The 22,105-nt window shown below is 39.5% G+C and overlaps 1 protein-coding gene across 7 annotated transcripts in view; it reads left to right on the top strand.

Moving 5' to 3' along the window:
* The first annotated feature begins 5,712 nt into the window (after positions 1-5,712).
* The window catches only part of ERBIN (erbb2 interacting protein), a 112,088-nt gene continuing 95,695 nt past the window's right edge, over positions 5,713-22,105 (top strand). For all 7 annotated transcript variants that reach the window (XM_081233898.1, XM_081233900.1, XM_081233901.1 and 4 more), the window contains exon 1: positions 5,713-5,851. The gene's annotated coding sequence lies outside the window, so the exon portion shown is untranslated. The remainder of the gene's footprint in view (positions 5,852-22,105) is intronic.

The following is a 22,105-nucleotide window of genomic DNA, read 5'->3' on the forward strand; positions in this document are numbered from 1 at the left end:
TGATTATGATATGGCCATCGTCGACAAATAGAGATGACTTACTTTTACTTTGAAATAGGAATAATATGCTGCTTAACTAAAAAACAAGGTTTTATGGAACATAGTTGGCATTTTAGAGCAGGGCATTTAGCCTCTTACTACAGCTCAAGTTATGCATAATACCCATGTATTGGCTATTTTTATGGCATGTTTGATGTTAAACAGTTTTTTTTAAAAAACAAAATACTGTAGAAAAAAATGTAAAGTTATAAGTGGGCTTAAATGAGTAGGAAAACAGCAGTTTCATTACCCAAAGAAAATATTCTTAGTTGAAGGCCTGCATCGAAGGACAATAAGCAGCAGTATTTAACCTTTTGTTGATTTAATATTGTTATGATTTAGAAAGAAGTGTGCATATTGTAATATGACTGAAACATTATTATTCATACCAGGGAAGACCTGAAGGGGAAGTGGATCAGAAGATGGTAATAAAGTTGGCAATTATTAGGGTGGCTATTTGTCTCAGTTGACTAGGACAGCCCTGGTTTTATATTTCTTGTCCCTGTGTAATTATTATTAATGTCTGCTTTCACTCTCAGAAGTGTTCTACATTGGGTGATACACTATATGGTCGCCTTATTATCAGTGCATTTTAATTGTACTACTAATAACAGCTAACACTTTTGAGTCTGCCCAGCACTTGATGAGTATTGTCGCATGTAGTCCTCCCAATAATCTATGAGACAGTTAGTATTATAGTGCCCATTCTAGAGATGAGGAAGCTCAAGTTTATGTTTATAGCTATTCAGGAACTTAACCAAGGTTATGCAGTAGCCGTTTCTAATTCAAGCAGTCTTGTTTCAGAGGTCACAAAAATAATCACCATGCACCATTTATTTTCTCCATACTTTAAAAAAAAATTCATAAGACATCTGAAAATTTTAACTTTGATAGGCTACAAAATGTATAGGATAGAAAAAAATTATCAAGCATATAGTAGGGGGCAAAACTTCAAAATTTTAAAAAAGCTTTTCATAAGTCAAGGCAGACTTCCCTGTGATTCATAAAGTATTACTGAAAATATGTCTGAAAGAGAGAAATATGCTATGGCAGGGATGATTCCATTCCCAATATATTATAAAATCCTTAATTTTAGTTCCTGTATGTACTGCCTCTTTTGAGCCCAAACGTCCGTTTCCCACACACTTGCCCCCCTTAACCTCTTGCCCTCTCTATCTAGGGGCTAAGATGGAAGTGAAAATAGGAAAGTCAATTCCTATTAAAAACACATGTTAGGGCTTCCCTGGTGGCGCAGTGGTTGAGAGTCCGCCTGCCGATGCAGGGTTTCGTGCCCCGGTCCGGGAAGATCCCACATGCTGCGGAGCGGCTGGGCCCGTGAGCCATGGCCGCTGAGCCTGCGCGTCCGGAGCCTGTGCTCCGCAACGGGAGAGGCCACAGCAGTGAGAGGCCCGCGTACCGCAAAAAACAAAACAAACAAAAAACCAAAACCACATGTTATAATGCATTTTGATCCACTTAATCTAATGCTTCTAGACTTTTTTTTTCAAATATAACTCTATTCTAGCCCCAATATTAAGTTTTCCCAAAATTGCTGTGATAAAAACTTTGGTTTGAGGTAACCAATTATTTACTAGGTGTTAAGAACAAAAGAAAAGATGAGCACCCTAAACTTTTCCTTGCCCTCTGCTAACTCTGTCAGCACAATGCTTCTGCACAGCTGCTGGGCAGGCATGGGGAAATGACAGGGAAATCCTTTTTAAAACTCTGCTTTTTTCCCTGATGGCTGCTGTGTGCATTCCCTGGAATGCTTAAGGCCTTAAAGCTTTCCTTCAGGTATGTGGCTTATCTCCAGTAGCCCTTTCCTGAACCCAGCCATTGGGAAGGGGAATCCCTAAGAAGCAATTCCTACTTTCACAGAGAATTATTTAGAGAATCACAATGGGGAAGATTAAGCTATATTATCAACAAATATTTATTAGTTTACTCTCTAAGGTGGTCCTGGAATTCAGTTAATTATTACAGAATCACAATTAGGCAGGCTTGTTTAAAGTGGAGTTTTAGTTCTCCTTTTAATCATAATTGAAAGAAACGTTAAGTCCATATTAGTTCAACTATAGGAGGATTTTCAAAGGAAACTAATCTGTAAAGCACAGAACAGAAATGCCTTGTATAAAAAGAACAAATGGAAGATTTAGCTATATCTGTATGTTCTGCTCATATGAGTTAGAACTAAGTAGTAAGTGATGAATAATTAAGATGAATCACTACTTTTGATTACTGAGTACTCTGATCATATAGCTGTCATTTCACCTTTCTGTGTGAGCACGGATGTAGAATTCCTGCTGAAGATACTTTACCAAGGGGCTATTAAAGAAATATTTGTCAAAATAGGTAATTTTTTTTTTTTTTTTTGCTTTGGCGGAGCCACACAGTTTGGGGGATCCTTAGCTCTCCAACCAGGGATCCAATGTGGCTCCCGCAGTGCAAGTGCTGAGTCCTAACCACTGGACCACCAGGGAACGCCCTCAAATAGGTAATATTGATAAGTGTATCCTGGCTTCCATCCTCTTAAGGCCAGTGTTTTAGGGTTCATTCTTACAGTATAAGTAGGACTTATTTAACAATCAAATGAGGGGCACTTTACTGTCTATACTTCTGTACTCTCTGCAGATGGCCCCAAAGAATGAAACCACATTTCCCTCTCCTACCTACTCAACATCAGCATATGCTATCTCTATATTCCCTCCCACCAAAAGCTGCTTTGGGGAAACAATCTGATGAAGTGGTATAAATGACTAATAAGGCTTAAAATATTACCTTTCCCAGGATTATGGCTTTGTGCTAGAGAAATAAACCACTCAAAGGGTTTATTGTGTGGTTTATTTATTATTTATGGTTTGCCACTCTAGTGGCAAAATTTCAGGTGAATTGGAGGAGGGGTTTTTCGTTATAGGTACTTTTCTAGCCTAAATGGTAATCGGCCAGATAGGTCCTAGTAGGAGTCTAAGTTAAAAAAAAAAAAAAGGCTAGGGGCCAGGGCAGGTTCTAGCCTAGGGACTGGTCCAGTCCTATTTATTTAGGTTTGGGAGTGGGGCGGGGAATGGGAGTTTAGGTTTACTTGAATTTATGATGCCACATTGAAAGGGGTCTTGAATCAACCTGAGATTAAATGCAACATTGGAATTTCACCATCCATCTGGTCTCCCGCTGGTGTGGGAGACTCTCCATCCTGGGTTGCTTTAGGAGAGAGAGCTATACCACTGATTCTGGTCAAACTCAAAGCAGTTTTTGAAAGTGGGGTAGGAAATCTTTCTTGTGTCGATTAAAAATAGTTTATATGCTAACTTTTATACAATTGCCAAGATTCATATTCACATAAAATGGATAACTAGTTTACTAGTATACCTGGCTGCCGTTTCTTCTAACTTCCAGCTTAATGCTTTTACGTCTAGTTCAGCACTGAATAAGCCTGAATACTTTGTACTGTCTGTGAACCTTCAACTTCTGCTCTAGGCTGAGGCACTACCTGTGTTACTTCTACCAGTTCTGAAGTAGTTAAAAGCTCCCACCCCTAACAGAATATCTTGAATATCTTTAGAGTTATTTCAAGTGTTTATCACTTGCGGACAGCTCACTTTGGTAAATAATTCTTTGATGGACTTTATCAACTCCTTCCTTTGGATGCAAGCCAAAAATCATCTGTAGGGCTTACAGCTCTTTATTCAAACTTGGTAATAAATAATTATCTTTGGAACACAGACGGAAGAACTGAAGCAGTGACTTCAGGGACACAGAGACTAATTACCTTCATTGTACACGGTTAAGTACAGCAGAGACTGGGGGCGGGGAATGGTTTCGTTATCTATTGCGTTCCTTCTCGGGGTAAAACAAGGCCGTCTTTTCTGTTGACATATTTAAAGCGGTAACTGCAAAACTGCAATGTTATGGTTGAGGCGTTTTCTGCCATATGTGTTGATAGAATGCCTAAGCAGCTCTCTCCGCAATAAACGCAAACCCTGCCAGGCTGAGTTTCACTAGGGCCAGCGTAATTCAACGACTGCATCACCGAAACCGCCGGGGTTGGAAGCCTACGTTGCGTTCGGAGTGTATCCAATGTTTCCTTTAACAAAGGCACTATCTTGAGGAAATTTCGCGGGCCATTTTCCCTCTCCCAGTGCCAGCTTTGTCTCCCCGTCGGTGTGAGGTCGAGACTTGGAGGAGCCCCAGCTGCGTTGCTGTCCGAGCAAGCTCGGAGCAAGGGCTGGCGTGGGAAGCTCCACCGCGCTGCCGCTGTGGTTTCTTGCAAACTGAGCGTGCCATTAAAGGAAGTTGGAGTGCTGCAGTTGAAAGAGATACCTGCAGCCTTAAAATCGGGTTGGACATGAACCCTTCGCACCGATTACTGTCGTACAAAGAAACTCAATCGGCTGGGGTGGAGGAGGCATGGGGACTCTCGGTCTCCCAGGCTGGGCGGGGGCAGCCGGGGTCGGCTTCATCCGAGTCCCCCACCTTGGGCAGCCGGGAAGCCGCAGGAAGGCCTCCCAGGCCTGGGCCTGAGCGGGCCGCATGCCGCGCTTCGCAAGCGAACCCCCAGCCGCCGCCGGCCCCACCCCCCGGTCCCCGGCCCACTGCCCCGGGCCCGCAGCCCCACCCCCCCGCCGACGTCCGCCCGCGCCGCCCCCGCGCGCGGTGACTGGCTCGCGCCGGCCTCCAGCCCGACTGTTGGCGGTTGGGTCGAAGCCCGCGGGAAGCCGCCCCGCCCCCGCCCCCGCCCCCGCCGCGGAGCCGCCGCCGCGCGCAGCCTCTTCCCCCTTCGCCGCCGGGGCGGTGGCGCTGTTGCCGCCGCGGCCTGTGAGGCAGTAACTCCCCTCCGCCCCAGCCCCCTTCCTCCTCCTTTCTCTCCTCTCCCTCCCTCCCCTCCCCGCCCCTCGCACTCTCTCGCTCGAGTGAATGTGGCGCGGTGGCGCGGGACGCAGCCTCGGCCCCTGCCGCGGCCCCGCGAGCTCGTGAGGAGACGAAGCCGCTGCCTGCCCCCACCCCCTGCGCTTCCCGGGGGAGCCACCGCCGCCGGGGAAGAAGAACGAGGAGGGGAGCGAGGGGACGGCGGCGGGGAAACGGGAGAGGGAGAAGAGGGCTCGAGGGCGAGAAGGGAAAGCGGGGAGGGACGGACGGAAGGACGGACGGCCCGACGGACGGCCCGGGGAGGGGGCCGCCATCGAGCCTGTCCGGCCCCTCGGCTCTAGCTCGGGGCGGCCGCGGCGGCGGCGCAGGCGAAGGGCGCGGCAGGCGCTATCGAGACAATAACCCCGCCGCCCGGCTCCGGGGGCGGCGGCGAGAAGGAGGTGGCGGCCTAGCGCGGCCGAGGCTCGCCCAGCGCCCCGGCGGCGTCTTCGCCCCCCGCCGGCCAGGTTCGGCCGCCGTCGGGTGTCGGGGCGCGCGGGTCGCCCGGAGTCCCAGGCTCGCAGCTGACGCCCCCTGCCCTCCCCCTCCCCGGCGCGCGTGGAGCTGGTTTTCCGGGTTCCTCTGGACCGAGTTGGATCCTGCTGCTCGCCACGGCAGGAAGTGAGTTTCGCACGGTAATTCCGGGCGGTGTCACGAGTGAAAAGTTTTTGTTTTTCGGCGGAGATCCTAGTTGGGTCTGGGAAACTCCTGCAAAACTCGAGACCAGGAAACCAGTCCGCGTCCCAGCCCCCACCAAAGCCACCTACTCTTCCTACTGCGGGAGGCCACTTCACATCCGCTCTCACCAGAGAGAGAAATTCGGCTGGATCCGAAGTGACTAATGAAGGGAAGGAAATCATGTCAGGCGAAGCCTTGAAAAAGCGGCCCTGAGACACTGCCCGACCGAAAGGTAATTTTCACAAGTGTCTGCGAGTCACAAAGCTCCCGGGCCAGGAAAGTGAGGGAACTTTAGCGTTTTTCACTTTTTCTGAAGTTCACCTAGATTCTCCCTTTCTGACGTCGAACTGGATAGTGTTTTGGGTGCTGAATAGTAGAACTGATTTTATTCCTTCTATCATCTGGACTCTGGTTATTTTAGAAGAGGTTGTAAGAGTGCGGTGGGTCGAAAAGTTTTCAGCAATCCGAGGAAGGAGTGCCTTTGTTCGGCACAAGGTCCAGAAGTTTTAGTTTCCCGGAACATATGCGATGTATATTTCTGATTTATTAAGTTGCTGAACCCGGCAACTTATTGTTTTGGAAGAAAGGTCACTGCGGGGAGGAATTTGCTGCTGCTGAGATGGCTGCCACATTTGTTTATACTGTTACCGATTACTTGGCTTTTGTGTTTAATTGTATATAGAGATTGTTTTAGTACCAACCTTTATGGGTATATTTCATTTGGATCTTATAAGCCAAAAACCTTTGCCATTCTTAGTCGTTTTTCTAGGTGGGTAATACATTTCTTCAATCACTTGTTCCTTTCAGACATTTAGAACTTGATAATACTTGTTGGGTTAATTAATTGAAAGCAACTGTCGGCTAGGTTTTTCTTGTCACTGACTTAGTAGAAAGGAAAAGGAGGGAGTAAGTATTATGGACAAAGAGAGTTATAATTAAAAAACAAACGTAAACACCTGTAAGTGGTTTGGTTTGTTAGGACTTCTGTGCAGTTTAGAACAGAAGATACAGGAAGGGAAGTAAAACGCTTAAAACAATTTTCATGGTCATCATCACGTTGATTGTGATAAACAGCTGTGCTTTTTGAATAGTACAGTATTTACATTTTTGTGTTGGCCCAAGTGTTTTGGCCGGTTCTGCCGCCGAGAAAGTGATGAGTATCTGCCTTGGGGGCAGGGATTAGTGAAGCAGGGGGGACATTCCACCAGTCAGTTATAGATGTAAACACTTCTGAACCAGTCGGTAGTCTGTATAGATGAAACTAGTTTTGGTCGCAGCAAACACAAACGGTTTCTTCAGTGGTGTTTTAATGTGTGTCTTTTTAAGGTTGGTTTTTACCCCAGTACTTTTGTGGTAAAGGGAGGTGAAAGGTAGTACTGTGCTTTTAAATAAATATTAAATAAATATGGTATTTTGTTGGTAGGTGTGTCTTAAATATAAACTGATGTTTATTTGCCCATGCTACCTCAAGGAAAAATAGGTGGCTTTCTTTAGTTCAAAGAAGAGAAAAGGTAGGTTTTAAAGGACAGGATCAAATTATTTCACAAGTATATTTCAAAATGGGAATTTTTTAAGTCTTACTCTGTACTGTTTTGAATTTTTCCCTAGAGCTTAGTCTCTGGAACTCCTTTTAAAAATTTTTTTAATTTTTTAAATTGTTGGTAAGATTTGTGACCCATCAGGTAATTCCTGTTAGGTCAAAGTGGCTTTATCCAGAAATTTAAAGCGTATAACTAATCTACTTTATGATTTTGGGACGTATCATTAGGCAACAAAAGAGGTTATTCTTGGGCATCTGAAAGAGGGGAACAAAATAAATGGCATTGAACTTCGGTTTCCTTATATGGTTTATACTTGGCTTCAGAGCAGCAAAACCTTAATAGAGCAAGTCTTTTATAGATAATTATCACTTTGCAAAAATGTTTCTCTGCATTAGTGAATTGTACTTATAAAAAGCATTACAGCCCTCCAAAATACCTACTTAAATAAATCCCTGTTTTTAAATATAGTTCTTGATTTTTTTTTCCTTGAGGGAGCAATAGTATGTTTAAATGCAGACAACACATTTTTTAAAGTGAGATGTTCACCTTTGTAGTTGCCTTTGAATCCTTTTTTTCCCCTTAACAAGGCAAAATTTACTTTTCAGTTTACTCAGAATTTTATAGGTTAGCACTGAATTAATGTAATGAATTTTAGGTTTTATACTATTATCAAACTATAAATATTTTTCAGTCTCGTTTAAAATGTGACAGTGAAAAGAGGTTTAAAAAAGATGATAATCAGTTAAAATATTTAAAAATGGCTTCAGATTTTGGATACTGTTAACATTGTGTGGGTTTTCTTAGATTAAATTGGCAAATCTAGAGTACGTCCAAGGTGTTTGTGCAAAATGCGCTCTTAATGGCACTGTTTATTGAAGGTACTTAAGAGTATTCCATAGTGATAAACTTAATCTTTCAACTAATTAATTCAAATATTATGTTATGAAGTCTGCTTGCTGTTTGAGAACAAACTATTACAAACTTTTCATTTATAAAAAGCTTACAGATGTTCAAATATGGAAAGCAAATTTTTATTGCATGTTTTTTATTAATGAAGTGATAATTATAGTTAGAGACATTTTGCATGTATCATTGGTAAATATCTAAAATTCAGATATTTTAGGAATATTGGTATTGAGCTCTTGGTAGTAAATGATACCTTTAAGAAACACATGAAAATTTCAGAAAATTAGGTGCATATTTGGGCATTTATTTTAAATAATTGCTTATAGATGACATGGTTTAGAGTGTAAGCTGTTTTTCGCTTAGAAATAGATCATGGCAGTGTTTACAGAGTATTTGGGATTATGCAGATTTTAGTGATGTTGGATAGGAAAGTAATTTTTTTTTTATAATTGCTGCTTACCTAAATTCTCTTTAAACAGACTTTGTTGCTTGCGTTTTTTTCCGTTGCTCATCCATTTCTCTGTCACATGTCTTGTTTTTTTCTGGGAACACCTGTGTTATAAAGTCCTAAAGATGCCTTTCTCTTTTCCTTTCCTGATAACATATATTGTACCCGTGTTTAGCTGTTCATAATAGATTATTCCGTTTTTTTAAAAATTAATTAATTAGTTTATTTTTTGGCTGCGGTAGGTCTTCGTTGCTGCACACGGGCTTTCTCTAGTTGCCGTGGCTTCTCTTGTTGCGGAGCACGGGCTCTAGGCGCGTGGGCTTCAGTAGTTGTGGCGCACAAGCTCAGTAGTTGTGGCTCGCGGGCTAGAGCGCAGGCTCAGTTGTGGCTCGTGGGCTTAGTTGCTGAATGGCATGTGGGATCTTCCTGGACCAGGGCTCGAACCCGTGTCCCATGCGGATTCTTTTTTTTCTTTTTTTTTTTAATTATTTTTTATTTTTGGCTGCGTTGGGTCTTTGTTCCTGTGCGCGGGCTTTCTCTGGTTGCGGTGAGCGGGAGCTACTCTTCATTGCGGTGCGCGGGCTTCTCATTGCAGTGTGGCTTCTCTTGTTGAGGAGCTTGGGCTCTAGGCGCACGGGCTCAGTAGTTGTGGCGCATGGGCTTGGTTGCTCCGCGGCATGTGGGATCTTCCCGGGCCAGGGCTCGAACCTGTGTCCCCTACATTGGCAGGTGGATTCTTAACTACTGCGTCACCAGAGAAGTCCCGATTATTCAGTTTTTAAATGCACACTGTTTGCCATGAAAAATGTGTATGTGGATTATGCTCTGTAATATCTACTTTTGAATTGTCTAAGGAAATAAGCTCAGCACTTCTGCCTTCTACTTTTCTCTGATTTACTCCCTATTATTTTTTGTTTATTTCTTGGTGCCTATCATCACTTGAAATGTACTACATCATTTTTCAGATTTAACTTTTTCTGTCTTTATAAAAAAAGAAATCTAGCTGTTATTCAGCTTTCTCTTCTAATTCCTTTATCTTCCTATTTTTATAGTTAGCTTCATTTCCTTCCCCTACTTTCTCCATGTTCAGTTCTTGTTTTTTAATTATATTTTGCCCTTCTCCTCTTTTTGAACTTTACTAGTCTATGCTTATCACTTAAAAAGTTGTTTAAAACATGAGTAGAAAATATTTATTTGCTCAGCTCCATTGAACTCTGAATATGCCTTTTCATTCCAACTCAGTTTACATGTCAGTATTAACCCAATACTCATCAGTGTATTTGTTTTTATTTATGTTTTGTTTCCTCAATTCTTTTTTTCTCTTTAATATCACCAGATTTACCTCTGTTAAGGTAATATCATGGTGTTATGTATTCTTATATTAATTAACCCTCACCCCAATACCTTCTTGCTTTATTATGCTTTCGGCCTCTTAAAACACACAAGCTTATACCTCTATACCTCCCTTCTCTATTTGTTCCTTTCCTTCCTGTCCTACCTCTCAAATTAGGTGTCTTCTCTGTCAATGTCCCTAAATTTTTGAAATTGCCTTCTTTTGTCTGTTTTTATGAAATAAGCAGAGTGGAATTCTATCACTCACTTTATTCTTCTCACTTCAAATTTCGTTCCAGGTACCACTGGATTAAGGCCACGCCAGGCTTTCTAATTGATAGTATGTGAGACAATAGGAAAGAATATCTAAAAATTAAGTTAATAAAAGAAGATTCTACTTATCTGCAGGTTATTTATCTACCTATGACTTTAGGTATATAGAGTGTAGTAGAAGAACTAGAAAATAATAAAAGAGACATTTAACTAATCAAAATAGATGTAATAAAATCTGGGGACTTCATTCATAGGGACATCATTATTCAGAGTCCTTTTTTTTTTTCTTTTTTTGCGGTTCGAGGGCCTCTCACTGCCGCGGCCTCTCCCGTTGCGGAGCACAGGCTCCGGACGCGCAGGCTCAGCGGCCATGGCTCACGGGCCTAGCCGCTCCGCGGCATGTGGGATCTTCCCAGACCGGGGCACGAACCCGTGTCCCCTGCATCGGCAGGCGGACTCTCAACCACTGTGCCACTAGGGAAGCCCATCCATTTGTTTTTTATTATACTGAGCTGTTTCCTGCCTTTTTGATGTACTAGAAGAGGTGAAAAAGCACACTGACAGCATCATGAAGCTAGGGCCTATGATATTGGGTGGGCCAAAAAGTTCATTCAGGTTTTTCATAAGATGTTGCAGAAAAACCCAAACAAACTTCTTGGCCAACCCAATACAATGAGGGAATAGAAGAGTGGAAAAGAAGACTGAGTAACTTAAAAAACAGAGTAGTCTCACAACACGGGAAATATAGCCCATATTTTGTAATATGTATAAATGGAAAGTAACCTTTAAAAATTGTATACAAGTAAAAAATTAAAAAAAATAGAGTAGTCTCAGACAACTTGCTTTGCGGATGAGTGCCTTATACATTTTATTTGTCCTTAGGAGGATTCACTCTATTATAGCATAGTATAATTACAAGTAATAGTCACTAACCCTAAGGCAGCTGTTCTCAAACTTTTTGGTCTTAGGATCCCTTTACTCTCTTAAAATTTACTAAGAACCCCACAGAGGTTTGGTTTTTGTGGGTTATATTTATTATATTTCCTGCATTACAAATTTTTAAAAAGTAATTAAAAATAATAAACCATTGCCTGTTAGTGTAACCCTCTTTTAATAAAAATATTTTTAAAAAATTAAATTAGGTTTTTTTAAAAATCCTGTTTTCCAAAACAAATCTTTAGCAAAGAGTGGCATTGTTATATGTATTTGGAAGTCTCTTGTGTTTGGTTGAATAGAAAACAGCTTGATTCTCATATCTGCTTCTGTATTCAATCTTGCAATATATTGTGTTGGTTGAAGTATATGAAGAAATCCTGTATTATACAGACACATGGTTGGAAAAGGAAGAGGTATTTTAGCTAACATTTGACAAGTGGTAGTTTTTTTTTTTCTTTTCTTTTCTTTTTTTTTTTTTGCGGTATGTGGGCCTCTCACTGTTGTGGCCTCTCCCGTTGCGGAGCACAGGCTCTGGATGCGCAGGCTCAGCGGCCATGGCTCACGGGCCTAGCTGCTCCACGGCATGTGGCATCCTCCCGGACAGGGGCACGAACCCGTGTCCCCTGCATCAGCAGGCAGACTCTCAACCACTGCGCCACCAGGGAAGCCCCCAAGTGGTAGTTTTTTAAAGGAGAGCTGCAGTGTTGAATCTGAAACCGTATCACTGAATTTTCCATTTCTTGTTATCTGATAATCCGTGGTGTATCTTGCACTTTAAATGAATCTTTCACCTGTTTATGATTTCGTAACACCGTGTATTGGTTGTTTGGGAAATACAGGTTCATTGAGTTACACATTTTTTCCCCAAAGTTGACACATTTCATTATGCAGTAACAAAACCAAAAAAGTTGTTAATGTCACCAGTAATCTCATCAGAAGTCCTTAATACGAAGCTGTAAAGCTCAGGGTCGCAGATATAAGTTTTCCACAATTCTAAATTTTCACTTGGAAGCTCAAATATTAATCATTGGTAACAAATACTGTCAGTGTTTTTCCCTTGAAGTTACAGGCTTACTCGGTTTATTTTTGAGAAAATGTCTGCCAAATTCCTAAGTCTATATAACCCTAATTTCTCATTCTCTTTAAGGTCAAAATGTTGTTCCATTAAAAAAAAGGCTAATTGAGTTCACAACTCAAAAGTAATTTACACAAGTGCTTTTCCTCACGATTGCTATTTCTCCACATAGAATATGAAGAAGACATGTATCGAAGAGTTGAGACTTAATAAAATTATTATTTTGGGAGAGGGATTCTCTGGCGGTCCAGTGGTTAGGACTCACTGCAGAGGGCTGGGGTTCGATCCCTGGTCAAGGAACTAGGATCATGCAAGTCACGCGGCATGGCCAAATTAAAAAAAAAAAATTTGTTTATTGCTTCATTAAAGATATACTTGGGCTTCCCTGGTGGTGCAGTGGTTGAGAGTCCGCCTGCCGTTGCAGGGGACACGGGTTCGTTCCCCGGTCCGGGAAGATCCCACATGCCGCAGAGTGGCTGGGCCCGTGAGCCATGGCCGCTGAGCCTGCGCGTCCGGAGCCTGTGCTCCGCAATGGGAGAGGCCACAACAGTGAGAGGCCTGCGTACCGCCAAAAAAAAAGATATACTTAAGTGAAAGTGGCATTTGAAAAGAAATCTAGGAATATGTAATGGTGCTAGTCGAGCTTGATGTCACTGTGTTTGTGCTAAGGTGCTAGCCATTTTACCCACCGTTGCTGTCAGTGTAGAGGGAAAGGGCAAATGATGTTTTAATATTACGATGAAAATAGTATTGACCTTGAAAAGTCCTTGGAAGTCTCCCAGGACTTCCGGGCCCATTGACCACACTTTGAGAACTTAGGTGGATGTTGGGATTTGTGGAGCTTTTGTTACTTGCTTTGATTTTTTTTTTGTTTTTTCTTTCTGGGAGAATCCTGAGGCTTGATTGTTTAGCTCATTAATTTGGTCTTCAGTTCTTTTCAATTATTTCATTACTTTTTTGGGAAGGAAAATAGAATTTCTCAGAACTCTTGCTTTGCATTTTCATAGGAGTTGATTTTTACTTTTTGGTTGTATTTTTGGTCCACACATAAGTTCTTGAATCTCTGAGATATATATTACTTTTACATTGACTTCTGTTTGCTCGGTTAACAATATAGGAAGTTTGTTCTTGTGCTTGGTATATCCATCATGCTTTTGTTTTTTCCTCAAATGTTAGATTTTTCATTGTAAAGTTTTATATGATGGTCCAGACTATACCGTATTGGTCATTTACGTGTATTTCCCCAGCCCAAGTGAATCCCAGTTTTTCTGTCTTTGGTATATTTAGCTAATGGGTTTCTCCTTAGGGTAGCTTGTCCTCTTACACATATTTCTTGTCCCTCAGGAGATAATATTCCCCTATTTCACAGTTATACTGTCCAAATGTCAGATCTCCTACAGTATTGAGAGCTGTGCTGGAGGCCTTAGCCATGCAGCTGTTCTACTGTGGTTTTATTACCTGGCTGACTGCCCGGGACACACACTTCTTCCAATGCTTCTTGCTAAGAAAACTTATCCTTTTTGGAGATCCCACTTTATACTTGTCTTGTGTATCTGGTTCTTCAGATGTGTTTTGTTGTCATCCACCCTCTCCACCCACCCCCCCCAATCCACTTTTTATTCTCTACAAATTCTTCTCTGTTCTTATCTGTAGATGTACCCCTCCTAGGTTTTTTAGTGTCACTATAGTTGTTTTTTTGAAATTTTTTTTCATATTTTAAAGCTTGGAACAATGACAGATACACAGGAAAGTTAGTAGCATAGTGCAAAGAATTGTTTTTGTTCCTGAACCATTTGAGAGTAAGCTGTCCACCTCTGATGCCTCATCACCCCCAAATACTTGTTTATTTCCTACAAACAAGGGCATTCTCCTACATAATAACATCATAACTATTAAATTAGGAAGTTAACAAGAATACATTACTAACATCTGAATCTGACAAATCGTCCCAATGTCTTTTAGATTAAAAGTAGTTTATAATCATGTATATTGCATTTAGTCGTCATGTCTCTTTAGTCTTCTTTAATCTGGAACAGTTTTTATCTTTACTTTCAGTGGACTGACTTGATACTTTGAAGATTATATATAGCTCTAGCTATTTTGTAGAATAACCCTTAATTTGCATTTCTCTGACATTTTAATTAGATTTTGATTAGATTTGCATTATTAGATCTTTGGCAGGATTATCATGGTGTTGCATTCTTCTCCTGTATCTTATCAGGTGCCAGGCAATTTCAGTTGTCCCATTATTGATAGGAATTGGTTATGTGATTAAGGTTGTAAGTGCCAGACATCACCTATGTCAAAGTACTCCTTTCTCATTTGTAATTAATATTTTTGGGCTAGGTGTTGAAACTATGTAAATATTTTGTTCCTCATCAGATTTTTAATGTATTCCTTTATTTACATCTCTGTCTATTCATGATTACCTATTATATTCACTGAGTTATAATCTACTATCATTTATTTTGGTACTCAAATTGTTGTTGATTAGGCTAGTGGGAACCCCTTCCATCTGGTTTATTTTCTTTTTGACATACCTCTTCCTTCTTTGAGCACTTTTTTGTATTTAGCACAATATGCCGTTCCAGACTTACCTTCAAACTTGCCCCAGTTATTTTTAGTGGAAAATGGTACTTAGAAGCCAAGATTGGGGCACTTCTTGCGCTCATTGCTCTTGGGGTGTTGCTGCACCTGGCCTTCTTAGTATATAGAGGTAGGGGATATTTTTATGTGCGCACACATACACATTCACATTTACATCTATATTTCTATAAATATAAAATGATTTCGCAGTGGTACTTCTGGTTCTAATCCGGCACCACAGAGTTCAGTCTAGTGTTTTCCCTTTCCATATTTGTAACTTTTTTCTGATAGTGAGAACTAGTTTTGTTTCTGTACTTTTTTTTTTTGGTGAGGGAGATGAGTTAAACATTTGATCAGACATTTTCAGCCAGAAGTCCCTGTAGTCCAATTAATTTTTGACGTATTTCTAAAGGGATAAAATTCTAAAATGTAGGTAAAATATACTTAGGTGAAATATTTCATTCCTTAGTAATTCCAGGTTACTATATGAAAGGTGGATGGAATGAATCAGTACGTTTATGGTCTATGTTGGATAGGTTCCTTGTGGAGATAATGTTGGGGCTCTATTTTAGTATGAATGCAGTGATTTTGGTGCAATTGTATTTTTCCATATGAAGGTTTTATTTATATAATTCCAAAGTTTGGAGCGTGTATCTTATTTTCTTGATAATTGTGTCCTTGGAATTTCAAACCTTAGACCAATTCTAGAATGCTGTGGGCTGGGGTGGGAGAAAGTTTTGTCATTTGTATTAGGGCCAACACAAGAAACCTGTAATCTAAAAATGAATCTCCTTGCCGAGGCTATCACCCAGTCTAGAATAAGTTGGTTTGACTTCCCCCATCCCTGGAGATTTTGGAAATGATTTTAGAGGCATATTGGGATATCTTTTTGTGGCTAGAATAGATTTATTCTCAGTCTTTTAGGAAAAGATAAGGATCCTGGTGGCAACAAATGGATTCTTTGGGTGCCCTGTTAATCTCTGGGGGCTTGAAAAGATTTAGCTAATTGTCCTGGGGCTAGCTGAAGAATATCAGAGACTGTGTATAGTAGATGCAGTTCGATGGGTCAGAGATACCTGATAGCAACATAATGTCCCGTATGCTCTTTCTTTTGAAAATTGTTCCCAAGCTAGAAACCCTGAGAGTCTGTCTTCTTTATCTTTTTTGAACTTGGTTATTGAAATCAGTACCATTTCTATCAATTCTGTCTTTCAGGTATCTATAGAGTGACATACTTTAGGGTAGGCTTGGAGGGCTGGACAAGGTACAAGCACTGAGAGGCTTTTGTTAGGCAAAGGGCTAAAACAATTACCTTAATTTTTTTTTTTTTACTCATTGTACAAATTCAAATACAGAAATTTATAATATAGAAGATGAAAATTCTCTATAATTCCACTTCCCAGAGATCCTCAGTGTGTTTTTTATTCTTCTGAAGACTTCTGTGTGTATTCCAACATGTAAGTGTATATGTGTGTACATGTGTAAGTAACTTTAAATAAAAATGGAAGATATATTTCATTTATATTTAAGGGGATATAGTAGGTATGTATATGTGTTAATTAGCATTAGAATTGGTTCTAGGTTGTTATACATGTTGATGAAAAATTAATCAGTCCATCTAAGAATTGGAAAATTATATATGAGCCAAATTTGAGGATTATAACCTGGGAAGAGCGTCTCAGAAAGCTCTGAGAACTATTCCACCTATTAGAAGTCAACACATAGTATATAAGTTTTTTTTGAGACAGAGGGCTGTACAATAAATTATTGACAGTTTACATAATCCAGATTTAAGTGCCATTGTGGTGGGTCATGTGACCCTTTACAAGATCAAGAAGGAATGGTAGGTATCCTTTGAGTTGTCGTGTTGATGCTGGCAGAATGTTGCTGTTTATGGTTGAGCAGGTATTCTTGCTGATGGGGGAGGTTTGGTCAATGCATAATGTGGATACACAATGCACACTGTGAGGAGAGGGCAGAGAAAAATTTTACGTTTAAATTTCTCTTGTCTTGCCATAAATATGAATTTTGTTTTATATACATCACAGTGTTTTACAGAATATAGTTTTATTCTTGTATTCTTTGCATGTAAATTTTTACACTTGTATGAATTTTTTCTGGTGGATAAATACCTAAAGTGCATTTGCTATGTGTGTAGTTGAAATTGATAGAATCAAATTCCCTCTGAAGAGTTTGTATCCATTTATACTTCCACCAATTATATATGAGAGTACCTCTTTAAGAGCATTCTTGAACACATTGGATATTAGCTAAAGTACTTGTGCAAATCTGAGACAGGCAGCATAGTATAGCATATATATAACATAGGCTTTGGAGTCAGATTGCAACTTACTAACTGAGATGTTGGCAAGTTAAATGTAAAAATTCTTTTAGGAATATTACGTATTTGTATCCCTTTTGTGTTCTACATGGATTTAGTTGACTTGTTACTTATATGCTTTGGTTATGGTGTTTGCCATTTAGAAGTTTCAATTTTAATGTAGTCATTTGTCAGTCTGTGCATTTTTGGGTTTAAGGGTATTCTTAGAAAGGATTAATGCCAAGATTATAAAAATAATAACCTAAGTTTTCTTACTTCGGCTTAAGGAGTGAAATAATTATCTAGATTGATTCTCTCCAAATTTCTAACCAGTTGTTGTAACACCACTTGTTGAATAAATCACCTTTTTTACTTCTAAAATTCTATCTTTATCAATAGAAAATTCCCAAATATACTTAATCTATATGAAAGTCTTCTTTTTTATTTATTGTGTTTTTGTTATAATACTATGCTATCTTCATTTTTCCCCCTCTCCTCATTATAGTATGCTTAGTATCTGGAAGTGTCAGTTTATTACTCTACTTCTGAAAAAATTTTCCAGGTGAACTTGAATCATTAAGTTCTAAAAATACTTCTTGTTGGTATGTTGATTGAGAGTGCTTGAATTTATAGATAGTTTAAGAAGTAATTGATACCTTTACAATAGCATATCTCTTTCTAGGAAAGTAAATTTTCCATTTATTTAATACTTTATGCCCTTCAGTGGATTTTATGATGTTCTTCTTGTCATATCCATGTTTCTTATTAGTATGCATATTTTTGTTATTGTTAAGAATTATGTATATTTTTTCATTAAGCTTATTTCCAAAAAACTTAATGGAGGGAAGGTGAGAGCTGCTGCTGTTATGAATGGGGCTATTTCTTTCATTGTATTCTTATCTGGATACTTAAATGGAGGGAGGAGATTGATTTTTCATATTTATTACCTACTGCATTCTACTGAGGACTTTTTAAAAATTGCTAATATATTTTTAGATGGTGTGGTATATCTTCTAGGTACATAATTATAGATGAACGAGTAATAGCACCTTTGTGAAAATTGAATTATAAATATATTAAATTGTATAGTCTCATGTACTATAACTTAATATGCATCCTGACAAGTACTTAGTAACCTATTTTTAGTAACCTATTAGTTACCTATTAGTAACCTATTTTTTTTAACTGTAAAATTCTTCCCTCATATCCTTTTTCTTTTAATACAGCAGGTTCTTATTAGTTATCTGTTTTATACATATTAGTGTATATATGTCAATCCCAATCTCCCAATTCATCCCACCATCACCACCCCCTTCACACCAAGGGACACCCCCCGCTTGGTGTCCATACATTTGTTCTCTACATCTGTGTCTCTATTTCTGCCTTGAAAACCAGTTCATCTGTACCATTTTTCTAGATTGTACATATATGCGTTAATATACAATATTTGTTTTTCTCTTTCTGATTTACTTCACTCTGTATGACAGTCTCTAGGTCCATCCACATCTCTACAAATGACCCAATTTCTTTCCTTTTTATGGCTGAGTAATATTTCATTGTATGTATATGTACTGCATCCTCTTTATCCATTCATCTATCGATGGGCATTTAGGTTGCTTCCATGACCTGACTGTTGTAAATAGTGCTGCAGTGAACATTAGGGTGCATGTGTCTTTTTGAATTATGGTTTTCTCTGGGTATATGCCCGGTAGTGGGATTGCTGGGTCATATGGTAATTCTATTTTTAGTTTTTTAAGGAACCTCCATACTGTTCTCCATAGTGGCTGTATCAATTTACATTCCCACAAGCAGTGCAAGAGGGTTCCCTTTTCTCCACACCCTCTCTAGCATTTGTTGTTTGTAGATTTTCAGATGATGGCCATTCTGACCCGTGTGAGGTGATACCTCACTGTCGTTTTGATTTGCATTTCTCTAATAATTAGTGATGTTGAGCAGCTTTTCATGTGCCTCTTGGCCATCTGTATGTCTTCTTTGGAGAAATGTCTGTTTCCTCATTTCCTTTCGTTCCTTGAGATCATCCTCCAACATTAGGATAGCAGTCTGATTAATTTAGTCTTTAACGAGGGGATTTTTATTGTTGCCCAGGAGTTTCCATTTAATTATACGACACTTTCTTTCTCTAGCATTGTCTGGCTGGGGGAATTGGAAAGGGAACAAGAAAACTTGCTAAATTCTGAGGTTGATTTAAGTAGAAGTTGGTTCCTTCTATAACTATTCTGCCCCATAACTGCCTCTCGAAGGTGACTTCAGTGGTATGAGAATGGCTTCTTGAACCTTGTTCCTTTACTGCTTTTTGATTTATTTCTGAGAAAAATACTACTACTTACATTTTCCTTCAACTCTTAGTATTTAGTGTGAGGCACAGTAGTAGTATGTATATCTTTTTCTTTAATTAATTAATTTATTTATATTTATTTTTGGCTGTGATGGGTCTTCGTTTCTGTGCGAGGGCTTTCTCTAGTTGCGGCAAGCGGGGGCCACTCTTCATCGCAGTGCGCGGGCCTTTCACTGTTGTGGCCTCTCTTATTGCGGGGCACAGGCTCCAGATGCGCAGGCTCAGTAGTTGTGGCTCATGGGCCTAGTTGCTCCGCGGCATGTGGGATCTTCCCAGACCAGGGCTCGAACCCGTGTCCCCTGTATTGGCAGGCAGATTCTCAACCACTGCTCCACCAGGGAAGCCCTGTATGTATATCTTTTAATGATAGTTATTTTGGTCCTTTATTTGATCATAATAGTAAACTCTTCTAGCTATGTAGTTTATACACATAGTAAATGTTTCCCAAGAGATCTTTGCCACTGCTTACACCCTAGAGTTTATTTTTGTCAATTTACATGTTTCACTGACCTTGATCTTATCCTTCCTTTTAATATATTTAATAGATAATTTGGTGTAAATGAAAGACGTTCCCCAGAATGCTGATATTTTCCTCATATTCAGTGGATTTTATCACTGAAAGCGACTTAGAAACAGTCTAGTCTAAGTAACCACTCTTTTCAATTAACAGAAGGGGAAGCTTTTGGCCCAGAGGGAGAGGTGAAATCCTAGAGGTCATTTAGTTTATTAGTGACATAAGTGAGATTCAAAAAATAAATCCAGGGAGTTCCCTGGTGGTCCAGTGGTTAAGACTTGGTGCTTTCACTGCCATGGCCCTGGGTTTGATCCCTGGTCGAGGAACCAGTATCCCACAAGCTGCGTGGCATGGCCAAAAAAAAAAAATCTAGGTTTCCTGACTCTGTGGCTTTTTTTCCCCTTATACCAGAATTTTACTTGGTATGTTCTGAAGCAGATAGTTTCTGTAGAATAGCACTATTTTTTTTTAATTTGCTAAATGTTTATTTTGTGCCTCCTTTCAATTTTCATCTTCCCTACCCCTCCCCCAGCTTTATTGAGATACAGTTGGCATGTAACATTGTGTAAGTTTAAGGTGTATAATGGGTTGATTTGATACACATGTATTGCCATATGATTACTACCTTTGGGGTAGCTAACACTTCCATCACCTCACATACTCACCTTTTCCTTTTTGTGGTGAGAGCATTTAAGATCTACCCTCTTAGCAACTTTCAAGTATATAATACTTGTTAACTATAGTCAATCATAATGCTGTGCATTAGATCCCTAAAACTAAATCCTTCTTTCCTTTGTTTCTTGTCACCCCCCTCCCCAGAACTATACTTCTAACGGCAGCTAGAACAGCACTATTTTCCAAATATTTTTAATAGGTGTTATAGAAAAAAGTTCTGGGTTCATGTAAGTGAGGACACCTTGAGTTAATACACCTTTTCTTTTTCCTTTGGCACATGCTAGTTTGTCATAGATGATTGTTTTTAATTTTAGAAATAACTGGAATACAGCTCAGTTTACAAAAAAAAAAGCATCAATATTTGAGCCAAGAAGTTTCATAGAAAGAGTTATACTAAAGCAGCATGCAATTTGTAATCTCACATTTTAAAAAATATACTTTTTTTTTTTTGCCTCTTTCTACTCATCCATCCAGCCCAGCCCAAGTACCATTGTTTCCACTGAAGCTTCCCGAAATATTTGAGAAGTTTTCCCTTCTTTGGATTTATAACTTAAATTTTTTTAGATTATGTTAAAGTTCACATAACAAACTTTACTGTCTTAACCATTTTTAAGTGTACAGTTTAGTGGTATTAAGTACATATTGTTGTGCATCAGTCACCACCATCCATCTCCAGAACTCTTTTCATCTTGCAAAATTTCAATTCTGCGCATTAAACAATAACTCCCTGTTCCATTCCTCTTCCTCCCAGCTGCTGACAGCCACCATTCTACTTAATTTTCTCTCTGATTTTCACTACTTTAAGTGCCTCATAAAAATAGAATTGTATAATATTTGTCCTTTTGCTTCCAGCATATTTCACTTAGCATAATGTCCTCAAAGTTCATTTGTGTTGTAGCATATGTCAGGATTTCCTTTTTAAGGCTGAATATTCCTTTGTATGTACCACATTTTGCTTCACTATTCATCTGTCATGGACACTTGGGTTGCTTCCATGTTTTAGCTATTGTGAATAATGCTGCCATAAATATGGATGTACAGATCCTACCCTTCTAGACCCTGCTTTCAGTTCTTTTGGGTATATATGCAGAAATGGAATTGCTGGAACATATGATAATTTCATTTTTAGTTTTTTGATGAACTGCCATATTGTTTTCCACAGTTACCTGTACTATTTTATTTTACATTTCCACCAACAGAGCACAAGTGATCTAATGAGAGGTGTAATTTCAGTACATCCTTGCCAACACTCCCTTTCTGTTTTGTTTTTTGGATAGTAGCTATCCTGATGCGTGTGAAGGTGGTATCTCATCATTTTGATTTACATTTCTTAATGACGAGTGATTTTGAACATCTTTTTATATGCTTGTTTATATGTTTTCTTTGGAGAGATGTCTTTGCCCATTTTTTAATCTGGTTGTTCTGTTGTTGTTGAGCTTTAGAAGTTCTCTGTATTCTGGATGTTAATCCCTTACCCAGATATATGATTTGCAAATATTTTCTCCCATTTTGTGGGTTACCTTT

Source organism: Mesoplodon bidens, assembly GCF_964165515.1.
Source record: "Mesoplodon bidens genome assembly, chromosome: 4".
NCBI classification, from domain to species: domain Eukaryota; kingdom Metazoa; phylum Chordata; class Mammalia; order Artiodactyla; family Ziphiidae; genus Mesoplodon; species Mesoplodon bidens.